The following is an 11,660-nucleotide window of genomic DNA, read 5'->3' as shown; positions in this document are numbered from 1 at the left end:
CAAGCCCTTGGAGGAGCCCAGAAGATTGTGAGTTGGATCCCAGACACTGGCAGGTTGGACATTGATTTTTGCTTCTGATTGTGACTGTGCCCTGATATTTTCCCTCTTGAAGGAAGAAACTATTTTAGTGGAGCCTACAGTTAAGAGACTTTTCATTGTAAAAAGACTTTGGATTTTAAAAGAGATGGATATTTCAAAGAGATTGAAAATTTAAGAATATGTAAAGACTGTGGGATGTTTAAAGTTATTTAGACCTTGGGGATGAATAAGAATGTAAGGGTTGAGGCTTACTAGTGATGTGTTTGTGTGTCAAGTTGACAAGGGGTCAATTGTACTGGCTAGTTTTGTGTCAACTTGACACAGCTGGAGTTACCACAGAGAAAGGAGCTTCAGTTGAGGAAATGCCTCCATGAGATACAACTGTAAGGCATTTTCTCAATTAGTGATCAAGGGGGAAGGGCCCCTTGTGGGTATAGTCGCAATAGAAAAGAACTCGTGGGGTTGGAGACATGGCTCAGTAATTAGGAGCACTGGTTGCTCTTGCAGCAGACCTAGGGTTGGTTTCCAGCACACATGTGGCTGCTCTAGTTCTAGGGAATCCATTACTTTCTTCTGGCCTCTGGGTACCAGGCATGCATGTGGCACACAGACACATATGTGTGTGTGTGTGTTGTATGAAAACATGTACATGGGTATATGTATGCAGAGGCCAGAGGCTTTGTGTAGCTGCTTCTTCTATCACTTTCCATTTTATTAGTTTTTTGAGACAGAGTCTCTTATGTGGGTGCTGGGGATTCGAACTCAGATCCTCTTGCTTTCATCAGGCATTCTTATACATTGAGTCACCTTTCCAGTCACAGATAGTCTTTCTTAAACTTAACAAAAGTGACTCTCACGTTCTTTGAAAGAACAACTGTGAGAGAAGCCAATCGATGTATAAAAAGAGGAACATTGAGGAAGCTCATCCCAGTTTTAGTGAAACTGATTATAAAGCTAAAATAATGAAAACAGTGTCCTTCTCGTGCCAGGGGAACTGGCAGAGCACTGAGATAGTGGGCAAACCTCAGGCTAAGACACAGATATATAAAGTCCAAGAGTGGTGTGAAGCGAGGAGCTAGAGAAGCGATACAAAGCTGAACTGGCTGAGCACCACCGGTCTGAGTGAAGGGTCTCCCATACACTGCTTTCTTGCTTCTTTCAGTGTCACTGGGAATGCTGGGGCATCATGACTTCAGGACTCGTATGTTATAGACAAAGGAGTGAGGTTGTAGCAATCTCTACCCAGCCCAAAGCTGCGCAGACAGCACACAGAATCTGAACCCAGACCCGCACCAATGTTCAGACTCATACCTTCCACACCATTTGAGGATAAGATGAACAGCTCCCGGAAAAATATTTGAAAAACAGTCTCATACTGATTTAACTGTGAAAGGTGAAGACTCAGCAAACACTTTGATTCCCCTCCCCTCAAAGTCTTTTATAACAAAATACCAAAGCCACATGAAGGTCACTTTCCATTTTCAAATGTCTATATGTATATGCCTTAAAGTTAGATCAATCTACAAATTGGAGAGCTAGCCAATGCTAAAATACAATGCATGCACAGGGTATAGTAGTGGTACACTACTGTAATCTCAGTGTTTGGGAGGCTGAGGCAGGAGGATTGATAGTCTGGGGCCAGCCTAGCTGCATAGTGAATCCCAGGCCAGCTTGGACTAAGCAGAGAGAACTTGACCATCAGACAGGCAAGCTGAACTGGGCTGGGGGTGGAGCTCAATTGGAAGAGTGCTTGCCCAGGATATGCAAAACCGTGCGTTTTCTCCTTAGCATCTCTCCTTAGCCAGGTGATGTGGTGAATGTCATTAATCTTAACACCCTCCGAGGTGGATGAAGGACGATCAGAAATTCAAGGTCATCTTCATCCACATAATGAATCCCACATTAGATTGGGATGTGACCCAGCTTCAACAAAACAAAACAAACCCAATCCAAAACAAAACAAAACAAAAAAACCCCAAACAAAACAAAAACACCCTCAAATTACAAACCATAACCCCCAAGCCCCACAAAATAGGATATTTAAATAATATGAAGAAGTATTTTTAGTGTGGGTGAAAAGAGCTGTTTGCAAAGCTGCATGCATAATGCGATACCGTTTCTATAAAGTGTTTTTATATGCATCTGGATCCTAGAAGAAGAAAAAAAGAAAAGGTGCCATTGTGTTATATGCATGCAAAGCAGGCTCCCAGCGATGAATTCCGCTACTGATGTTCAATGTTGTGAGATAGCCTGTCACCGGTAGCAAACAGAAATGGCATCCCAATTCTTTGTATGGAGAGATGCCAAGGTCTTCCTGCCACAAGCCGTGCTTAACCTGTCACTGCAATCAACCAGCCCAAATGACAGCCTGACTCTGTCGGTGTCAAATTCCCACAGGATTCTAGATCTCCCTCGATGTGAGTGGTCAAACCTTTTAAACTCTCTCTCTCTTTTTTTTTTTTTATTTTTTAAACTCTTCTTTTGAGGTATTTTTTTTCTCCCCTCCAGCTATTTGAATGAGGATCTTATTTCTTATCTGGTTGCAGGGCTGGAGGGAAGCCATTCTCTCAGCTCTCTTCATTAGTGATGGATGCATTGGTCTACACATGAGCTCCTTGTCAGTGTCTGCGGTCTCAGAAGGTTAGGGGATGCTGGAGGTTGAGGGATGCGACAGGGGGATGCTGCAGCAGGAAGGATGCTGAGGCAGAGGGGATGCAAGAGTGTGGTGGACGCTGGATGGCAGGCCACTCTGAAGGGCGAAAAGGTGCTGGAGAAGGACAGTGCCCCGGGTCCCAGCTCATTAACTGTTCCTACTCCCCCCCACCCCACCGTGTGAGTAGCGCTTGCGGCTTTGTGTTCTGATTGTTTAATAGGAGTCAGCCTGCCCAGTTAAAATACATGAAGGACACATCAGGGCTTCATCTCCTCATCCGCAGCACTTTGTACTCAGCGTGGCGTTGGGGGAGAAGCTTTGACTTGGGGATTCCCCAGGTCTTCCTGGATTCTTCTGTGTAACTCTGGGCAAGGCAAAAGCTTTTTAAAACTTTCTTTCATCATCTATAAATTGTGTCTAATGACACTCAGCCAATGTGATCTTTAATAAGACTAACGACCTGACAGCGCTAGCCCAGAGCCCGACCCATGGGAGTCTCTCACCGGCTCGGGACTGAAGACTTGACCTAGTGACTCCCTGGGTGGGGCTGACGTCTCTGTGTGGGTGGAGAGGATGCCTCCTGGCAGTAATCAAAATTCACCACTAGGAGGAGCCCGAGCTCCATCATTGATCGTTTTCATGGCCATTTCTCAAGCTTGGCTGCTGGATTCAACCCCTGCAACACTTAATTTGTTACTTAAGAGTCAGTGCCTGGCCTGGCCTGCCTTGCCCTGCCCCTGCCCTGGCATTCTTTTTTTTTTTTTTTTTTTTCTGCCTAGTTCCTCTTGGGGCACCTAAGTCTTGTTGGCTTCATATCTGTGCACACGGCATACATTTGACTGACAGCCAATGCGTGTCTTGATGAGAAGGCTTCTGTCCTTAGCTATGGGAAAAGAGAAGCAGGCCCGGGTTTATTAGCAATCAAGGAAGACATTTGTGTTCCCAAGTGTGCTGGAATACATCTTTGCTGTCTCAGAAGATACATTCTTGGTTCTTATCTTTTTTTTTTTCTTCCCTCTGCTGTTTCTGATATGTTCCGTGAGCTGTAGTGATATATATCCAGTTCACCGTGCTGACTTTGAGAACTGTAAGGGACGAGCGAGCCCAATTTGCCCTGAGATGACGAGACTATCGGTTTGCATGGTGCTAGGATCTTGAGTTTCAAGCTTTCTTCAGGGAAAACAAGATAACCAGGCCGGGCATTTTTTCTCCCCCCCCCCCCCCATTTATTGGTTATTTTATTTATTGTTCTTTCCCAGTTTCCCCTCTACAAACCCTGCATCCCCTCCCCGCTGCCTTTATGAGGATGTTCCCCCACCCGCCTGGCCACTCCTGCCTCAGCGCCCTAACATTCTCCTACCCTGGGTCATGGAGCCTCCACAGGACCAAGGGGGTCCCCTCCCAGTGATGCGCGATAAGGCCATCCTCTGCTACATATCCAGCTGGGGCCAGAGGTCCCTCCATGTGTACTTTTTGGTTAGTGGTTTAGTCGCTGGGAGCTTTTGGGGGGTGGATTCTAGTTGGTTGATATTGTTGTTCTTCTTATGGGGTTGCAACCCCCTTCAGCTCCTTCAGCCCGTGGCATTTGCTAACACTGGTCTAGCACTGACATCTTTCTACTTACCAACAGAAGACCACGCCCACAAGCCCAGTTCTCTGGCTCACATGAGTTGCACAAATTCCAGTTGTGAAGAGGTGCTTCGGAAGACGTGCTGCTGTGATTTATGAGTGTGTGGCAGTGTGACCCTGGAAGCCACATAGAGGCTTTCTCAGAGATTCTAAGCCTTGGAACAAGCTGTTCTGCTGAGCAAGGCAGGGCCACATCAAGCACTCTGGCAGTCCTTGGCTTTGGGGTCTGTGGGTCTCCCGTGCAATCGTCCGGTGTTCTGGGCATTTATTCCATTTGCTAGGAGAGGTGAGCACACACTGTAAAAAGGCAATGGATAGCAGCACAATTGTGGAAGCCAGCGGTCCAGCCACTAGGATAAGCACACCGCCTTCTGACATTTGACAGGCATTTGGTATTGACTTCAGGGAGAGGGCTCATGGACAGGAGAGAGCTGGGGACACAAATGTCAAGACTGGAACAATGCATTTTTAGAAACTGATGGGGACATGTGAGGGAAGGATTGGGATGTACCGGGTACCTGTCTTTAAACACTGCCTGTCTTTGGGGAGGATTGTGAGTGGGGGAGTGCTTGAAACACAGCACACAGCCCAGGTGAGTTACTCTGGTGGACATCTTCATGTGACCATCTCTGCTGGCAGTAAAGATTGGCACAATGCCATACAACAGCTTCATGGTGACCCAGCGTGTGTCTCTAGGCTTGGCCCTGGCTTTTAGTTTCATTTATAAGTCCTTCCCCCCACAATGGAGCATAGGAACCTGTCCTAAAAATGCCATCTCCAGTGTGAGCTGTGCAGGCTGAGGCTGCCAACCTGGTAGGCAGGGCATGGATGACATTCTAGGGAGGTATACCCAGCAGCAGTTTTGACAAAGTAGGGTTTCAGGGGCTTAGAGTTGCAGCTGGTATACAGTAGGAGCTCAATCATTGCTTCCTAGCAAACTGTGGCATGCTGAAGTGTAACAGGAATCCTGGAGTTTATGAGCCTAGGACCACAAACAATTGGAAGTGAAGACAGGATGAGCTGTGCTGGTGGTCTGGGAAGACAGGAGACACCCCCAAAACTTTATGGGTTTTTTCCCTCCAGCCAGCAGGCTTTGTGGTGTGTGTGTGTGTGTGTATGTGTGTGTGTGTGTGTGTGTGTGTGTGTGTGTGTGTGTGTGTGTGAAGAGAAACTGTGGCAGTCACCCTGAGCTTAGTCTTATCCCTTGGGTCACGTGGTCAGCCATGATGGCGAGACTTATGATGTCTTTGCCTCTCTCATCTTCAGTCCTTGCTCTTCCTTCTTCTCGGGACACATGGCCTAAGACACCACCACCACCACCACCACCACCTCCTCCTCCTCCTCCTCCTCCTCCTCCTTCTCCTTTTTCTTCTTCTAGATTTATTTATTTATTTATTTATTTATTTATTTATTTATTTATGTGTATACACGGTAGCTGTCTTCAGACACACCAGAAGAGGGCATCGGATCCCATTACAGATGGTTGTGAGCCAACATGTGTTTGCTGGGAATTGAACTCAGGACCTCTGAAAGAGCAGTCAGTGCTCTTAACCGCTGAGTCATCTCTCCAGCCCTGCTAAGACACTTCTGAAACACAGGTCATGTCAGCATTTGCAGGTCTCACCCTTGTTCTTCTCCAGGGCTACCTGGACTGGAGAGTTCACTCTGAGCAAGATAGTCATCAGTGGTGCATATGCACTAAGCCACCCGTGACATGTGCAAAGTGTCTGTTTTCTTATCCCCCACCATGAATGGATGGCCAACTCGGATGTTCATAGCCCAGACGTTTCAAAGGATCCTTAATGAAAATAACACACAAATTCACTTAGGCTCAATTTTGTTTTTGGAAGCTCATGGACAATTTTATTAGAGTCTCAGAGAAAAACAACAACAGGGCAGGCATGCTTTAAGTCTCAGCAGCTGCTGGGGGAGAGACGGGGAGAAGGGAGGACGAGAGAAAGTCATGCTTATGAGTTAGGCATGAAGGTTAGCAAAATGGCGGCAGGCCAAGCATCTGTGTAGGGAAAGAGCAGGGTGCTCTGGAGGAAGGGAAGCCCCAAGTGTCAGAGGCTTTGGCCTATATCATAAGGAAAGAGAAAAGAAAAAAGAAAAAGGAAAAAGAAAAAGGGAAAACTTGTGCTTTTCTGAGTTAGTACCCAGACTGGTGGACAGATCCACAGTTCTGTAAGCCACCGCTAGGCTCAGCTTTTAATGGGGGTGGGGGTGAGTGGGGTGTGGGGTGTCTGTGGGTTCTGCCATGTGAGGACCAGCCATGCAAACCTGCACATGAGTATAAAACAAGGCCCCAGTGGGCAGAGATGGAACAGTCCTGGAGACAGGGCAACATCTGCGGCAATGTCCCCAGTGTACAGGGGGGCCTGACCACACATTTAAGCAAAGCAACACGAGATGCAGTCATGGTAGCATTGAATTCTTCTCCTTCGCCATCACAGGCATTGAACCCAGTGCTTTGTGCATACTAACCATTTGCTCTACCACTGAGCTACACTGCCATTCCCACAACTGTGTGTTAGTAAGCACTTGTCTCCCTCAGAGTTAATAATCTGCCACGTCCAACATGGCCTAGTGTGGAAACGTGAATGGGCTGCCCTCTTCTGGTGTGTCTGAAGACAGCTACAGTGTACACAAATAAATAAGTAAGTAAATAAATAGATTTTTTTTTTTTTTTTTAGAAGAAGAAGTGTCTTAGGCCATGTGTCCCGAGAAGAAGGAAGAGTGAGGGATGGAGATGAGAGACACAGGGTCACTGAAAAGCTTCTATCAGACAGGCTGTGTGAACCTTAGTGGAACTGTGTCAATAACACAACTGCACTCTGGGACCTCGGTTTTTATTATGCCCAGCATAGGGCGTGGGGCTAGCTGGACTATAGGAGGTTTCTGTAGGCGAGCAGTCCCAGGCTGTAAACACACAGCAGGAGGAAGCTGTAGTTACTAGCTTCTGCACACACTGCAGGCATTTGCACTCAGACCAGAGGCAGGCCTTGCCATCCTCTGAGTCACCGGGCTTATGAACTGGGGATAGGGGAAGTGGGCACATGCAGGCTCCTGCTCGCTAGCAAAGGTTTCCTTTCTGATTCAGTCATTGTCTCTTCACCCGACCGCCTCCTAAGCTCTGCAGTTTGATCTTCTGAGGGTCTGACTGTCAGTTGGTACCGTACTTTTCTGAGTGACTGAAAACCCATTTAAAGAGTCCTTGCCTGTGCCTGTATTTTGAAGCATTTCCCCTACACTTCCCTCCTTTCTGGAGTATTTTGGGTCTCACATCTGGAGCTGATTTTGTACAGGTGAGAGGTTGTGATCTAGTTCACTTTTCTATGTGCGGACATTCATTCTGTTTGTTTGTTTAAATTCTCTCATATATGACATCCCGGTTGTAATATCCCCTCCCTTCCCTACCCTCACCCACTTTCCTCCACTCGGGTGTACCCCAACTCCACTTCCCCTCAGAACAGAGCAGGCCTCCCAGGGACATCAACCAAACACAGCATAGCAAGCACGGTGCCACCACAGCAAGGCTGGACAAGGTAACTCAGTAGGAGGAGAAGGCTGCTGCAAGCAGGCAAAAGCATCAGAGAGCCCCTGCTCCCACTGTTAGGAGTCCTATGAGAACACCAAGCTACTCAGCCATAACATATATGCAGAGGACCTAGGTCAGACTCCAGGTCTCTGTGAGTCCCCATGAGTTCCAGTCATCTGACTCTGCGGGCTGTGCTCTTATAGTGTCCCTCCCCCTCTTGTTCCTCTGATCTGTCCTCCTCCTCCTCTTCCTCCTCCTCCTCTTTCTCCACCACCTCCTCCTCTTCCTCCTTCCCCTCTCCCTCCTCCTCTCCCTCCTTCTCATTCTCCTATCCCTCCTCCTCCTCCTGTTTCTCCCCGCCTCCTCTTCCTCCTTCTCCTCTCCCTCCTCCTCTACCACCATCACAGGATTCCCCGAGCTTTGCCTAATGTTTGGCTGTGGGCCTCTGCATCTACTCCCATCAGTTGCTGGATGAAGTCTCTTTGGTCTCTCTGATGACGATTCTGTCAGGCTCTGGTCTCAGAACTCTCTCTAATGAGGTCAAACTGTAGGTGAAAGGTTTTGTGGCTGGGTTGGTGAACCAATCCCAATACTTGAGGCCTTGTCTGGTTAGAGAAGATGGCCTGTTCAGGCTCTCTGTCCCCCATTCCCAGGAGTCTTTGCTAAGGTCACTCTTGTAGATTCCATGGACTTTCCATTGCGCTGTTTCCACCTTACACCCGGAATTTTCTCCAACATTTTCTACCTCTCCCAGCCTGATCTCCCCCCGTTCCTAATCACACACACCTCCAGTCCACCCACAAAATCTATTCTCTTCCTTTCCCAGGGAAGCTGTTTCATCCTCCCTTAAGCCCTCCTTGTTACTTAGCCTCTCTGGGTTTGTGGACGGTAGCATGATTGTCTTGTACTTTACAGCTAATAACCACTTTTTATACGTGAGTACTCACCATGGTTGTCTTTCTGTGTCTGGGTTACCTCACTTTGGATGTTGTTGTTGTTGTTTTTCTAATTCCATATATTTGCCTGCAAATTTCATGATGTCATTTTTTTTTAAACAGCCGAGCAATACCCTATCGTCTACATACACCATATTTTCTATATCCAACTTTGGTTGAGGGATATCTAGGTCATCTCCAGTTCCTGGATACTATGAATAAAGCTGCTATAAACATAGTTGAGCAAAGGCAGACATTCAGTTTTACCAGCATCACTTGTTAAAGAGACTGTCTTTTTACCAATGCATATTTTGGCATCTTTACAAAAAACAAAACAAAACAAAACAAAACAAAACAAAACAAAACACCATTCAGGTGGCTCTGTCTCTGTAGGCTCAGAATGTGTCCTCTGTTCTACCCATTGATCAGTGTGCCACCTTTTGTGCCTATTCCATGCTGTTTTGATTGTTCTGCAATATAACCTGGGATCTGGCATACATGTCCCAGCATCTGTCTGTGCGCTCAGTGTCGCTCTGGCTGTCTGGGCTCCTCTGTGCTTCCTTATTATCTTTTGAAACATTTTATTTTATGTGTGATTTGCCTATATGTATCTAAGAATACCACAGGCATGAAATGTCGGCGGAGACCAGAAGAGGATCAGATTCCTGGAGATGGAGTTACAGGTGATTGTGAACCAACATGTGGGTGCTGGCAACCAAACCAGAGTCCTCGGGAAGAGCGTCAAGGGCTCTTTTTTTAACTGCTGGAGTCATCTCTCCAGCTCCTCAATATTAATTTTAAGTCATTTTCCTGTGCCTGAAAAGAATAACATTGAGTGTCCCTAGAGGTGTTGCAGGTGTGGCTGCTGTGTCACATGTGTGTCCGGAGGTGGCAGAGAGGAGAGAGGCTATGCCTATGTTCACTGTTCTAACCTGTGAACTTCTGAATGGTTAGTAGCTTAACACTCCCTCAGGAAAGGGAGCCTGAGATGACACCAGTCTGGAGTCAAGCAAGTCCAGGCAGGCTCCCAGGGTGGGAAGCAAGCTGGAGACTAGAAGAACCCTGCCTGGGACCGTGGACCCTGGGCGTGAGTGAGCCCGAGACAGATGTTCCTTGCAAGGTGCGACTTCTGTGGGTTGAGCCAGTTCAAGAGCCAACCCAAGATGATCCCCATGGGTCCCAGACAGGGAGTTAGCCTGAGATGCCCACTAATCCTGTGCCATGCAGACCTGGTAGAGGGTCGTGGGTAGACCATGTTTGAGATGACCCCTACCTGACACACAAACAGGGCATAACACTCCAGAGACCACTTCTGAGATGACCCTTGACACCAACGATTCCAGATGCCGCTAAGAGGAGCACGTAAGTGGTGGGAAAATGGAAGAGAAAGAGAAGCAGAAGGATACGTGTACAATGAAGAGAGGCAGAACTGGAGACTTGAGGGTAGTGAGGAACGGCCCAATGTGAGTAGCCTGTGATGACCTGTGCTACCAGTGGGGGCCACATCTGGGTCCATGACCCTGCAGTGCAGGGTCTGTTACCATCAAAGGTCAGGCAGAAGTCCCTGGTCTGGGTTGTAGGGCAGGGACATTTTATGCCTGAGGGCCATGCAGAACTGGCTCCACCCTTCTCCTGGGCATTGTGGGAAAGCTGGCCTGGGGTCATGAGAGCAGGAGGGCTGACCCTACCCCTCACTAGCTGCATCACTTGGAAGAGCAGGCCCTGCACCTCGCCTGGGCAACATAGTAGAGCTAGCCTGATGTTGGGGTTGCAAGTGAGCCATCTGTGAGGGTGTGAGTGCAGGAGAGGTGTTCCTACCTTTTTTTTTTTTTTTCTGGGCGGTGGCATGGATGAGGGAGAGAAGCTCTCCTCCCCTCCCTCATCCTTCAAGATCTATGGCAGGTGGAAGAGCTGGCCTTAGTATCACGAGAGTGGGAGAACTAGCCATGTTCCTCACCAGCTGCAACACTTTGGAGAGAGAGCCCTGCACTTTACCTGAGCTGGCTCTAGTTGCAGGGTTTGCTGATGAGCAGGCCCCAAGGGTGTGAGAATGGGGGAGCCAGCAGGCTGACCAGCTCAGATACCTCTCAGGCCCAGATCCTTTGAATTGGCCCACCCCAACATCTACCCCATCGATGAACTGCTGGAGTGGATGAAGGGGCTGGTCCTACAGATCCATAACTACAGGATCTCCATGACATAGGGCAACTACAGGGTAACGCAGAGAAGTCCCAGTGAGGTTCTAGTATTGAGAGTAGCAGAAGTTGGCTCGAACCAGACCAACGAGTCACTGCAATGAACATTTGCAAGCAAAGATGTGTGGACAAAAGGGTGACATCCTGTGACATATAACAGCTTCCACAATGAGATTCCCCCCCCCCCCGTTGCAGTGGAGTTTATAAGGGTAGAGAATGGGTACAAGGAGAGATGAGTGGGATTGGGGTACATGGTATAAAGTTCACAAAGAACCAATAAAAAAAGTTAAAAAAATAACATTGGAATTTCGACGAGGATTGGATGAAGTTTGTAGATTACTTTTGGCATTATGGCGGTCTCCACAACATTATATTTTCCAATCTGTGAACATGGCAGTTCTTTTGATATTTCAGCGTCTTCTTAAGATTCTTACTTAAGTGTTTAAAAGTTTTCTTTGTAAAGATCTGCTATTTTCTTGGCTCGGTTTATTCCAAGGTATGAGTGGGATTGCTTTTCTGATTTATTTATCAACAGGTTTGTTATTGGTCCATAGCAAGAGCACTGATTTTTGTATGTTTGCTTTATGTGTTCTTCCACTTTGCCAAAAGTATTAATCAGGGTCTTTTATACATAAGATCATATCATTTTGAAATAAGAACACTTTGATTTC

At 47.4% G+C, this 11,660-nt stretch overlaps 1 long non-coding RNA gene and 1 other non-coding gene across 7 annotated transcripts in view; both read left to right on the top strand.

Moving 5' to 3' along the window:
- Nucleotides 1-11,660, top strand: part of Gm34687 — a 91,471-nt gene that overhangs the window by 25,762 nt on the left and 54,049 nt on the right. The gene's annotated exons all lie outside the window — the stretch shown is intronic.
- Nucleotides 9,629-9,760, top strand: Gm26144. Its single transcript, XR_003955500.1, has one exon. It is a non-coding gene; the product is annotated as a small nucleolar RNA SNORA17 (small nucleolar RNA).

The sequence above is a fragment of the Mus musculus genome, chromosome 4 (assembly GCF_000001635.26).
Source record: "Mus musculus strain C57BL/6J chromosome 4, GRCm38.p6 C57BL/6J".
NCBI lineage: Eukaryota > Metazoa > Chordata > Mammalia > Rodentia > Muridae > Mus > Mus musculus.
Note: the sequence above shows the minus strand (reverse complement) of the source record. Positions and strands in the feature narration are given on the sequence as shown.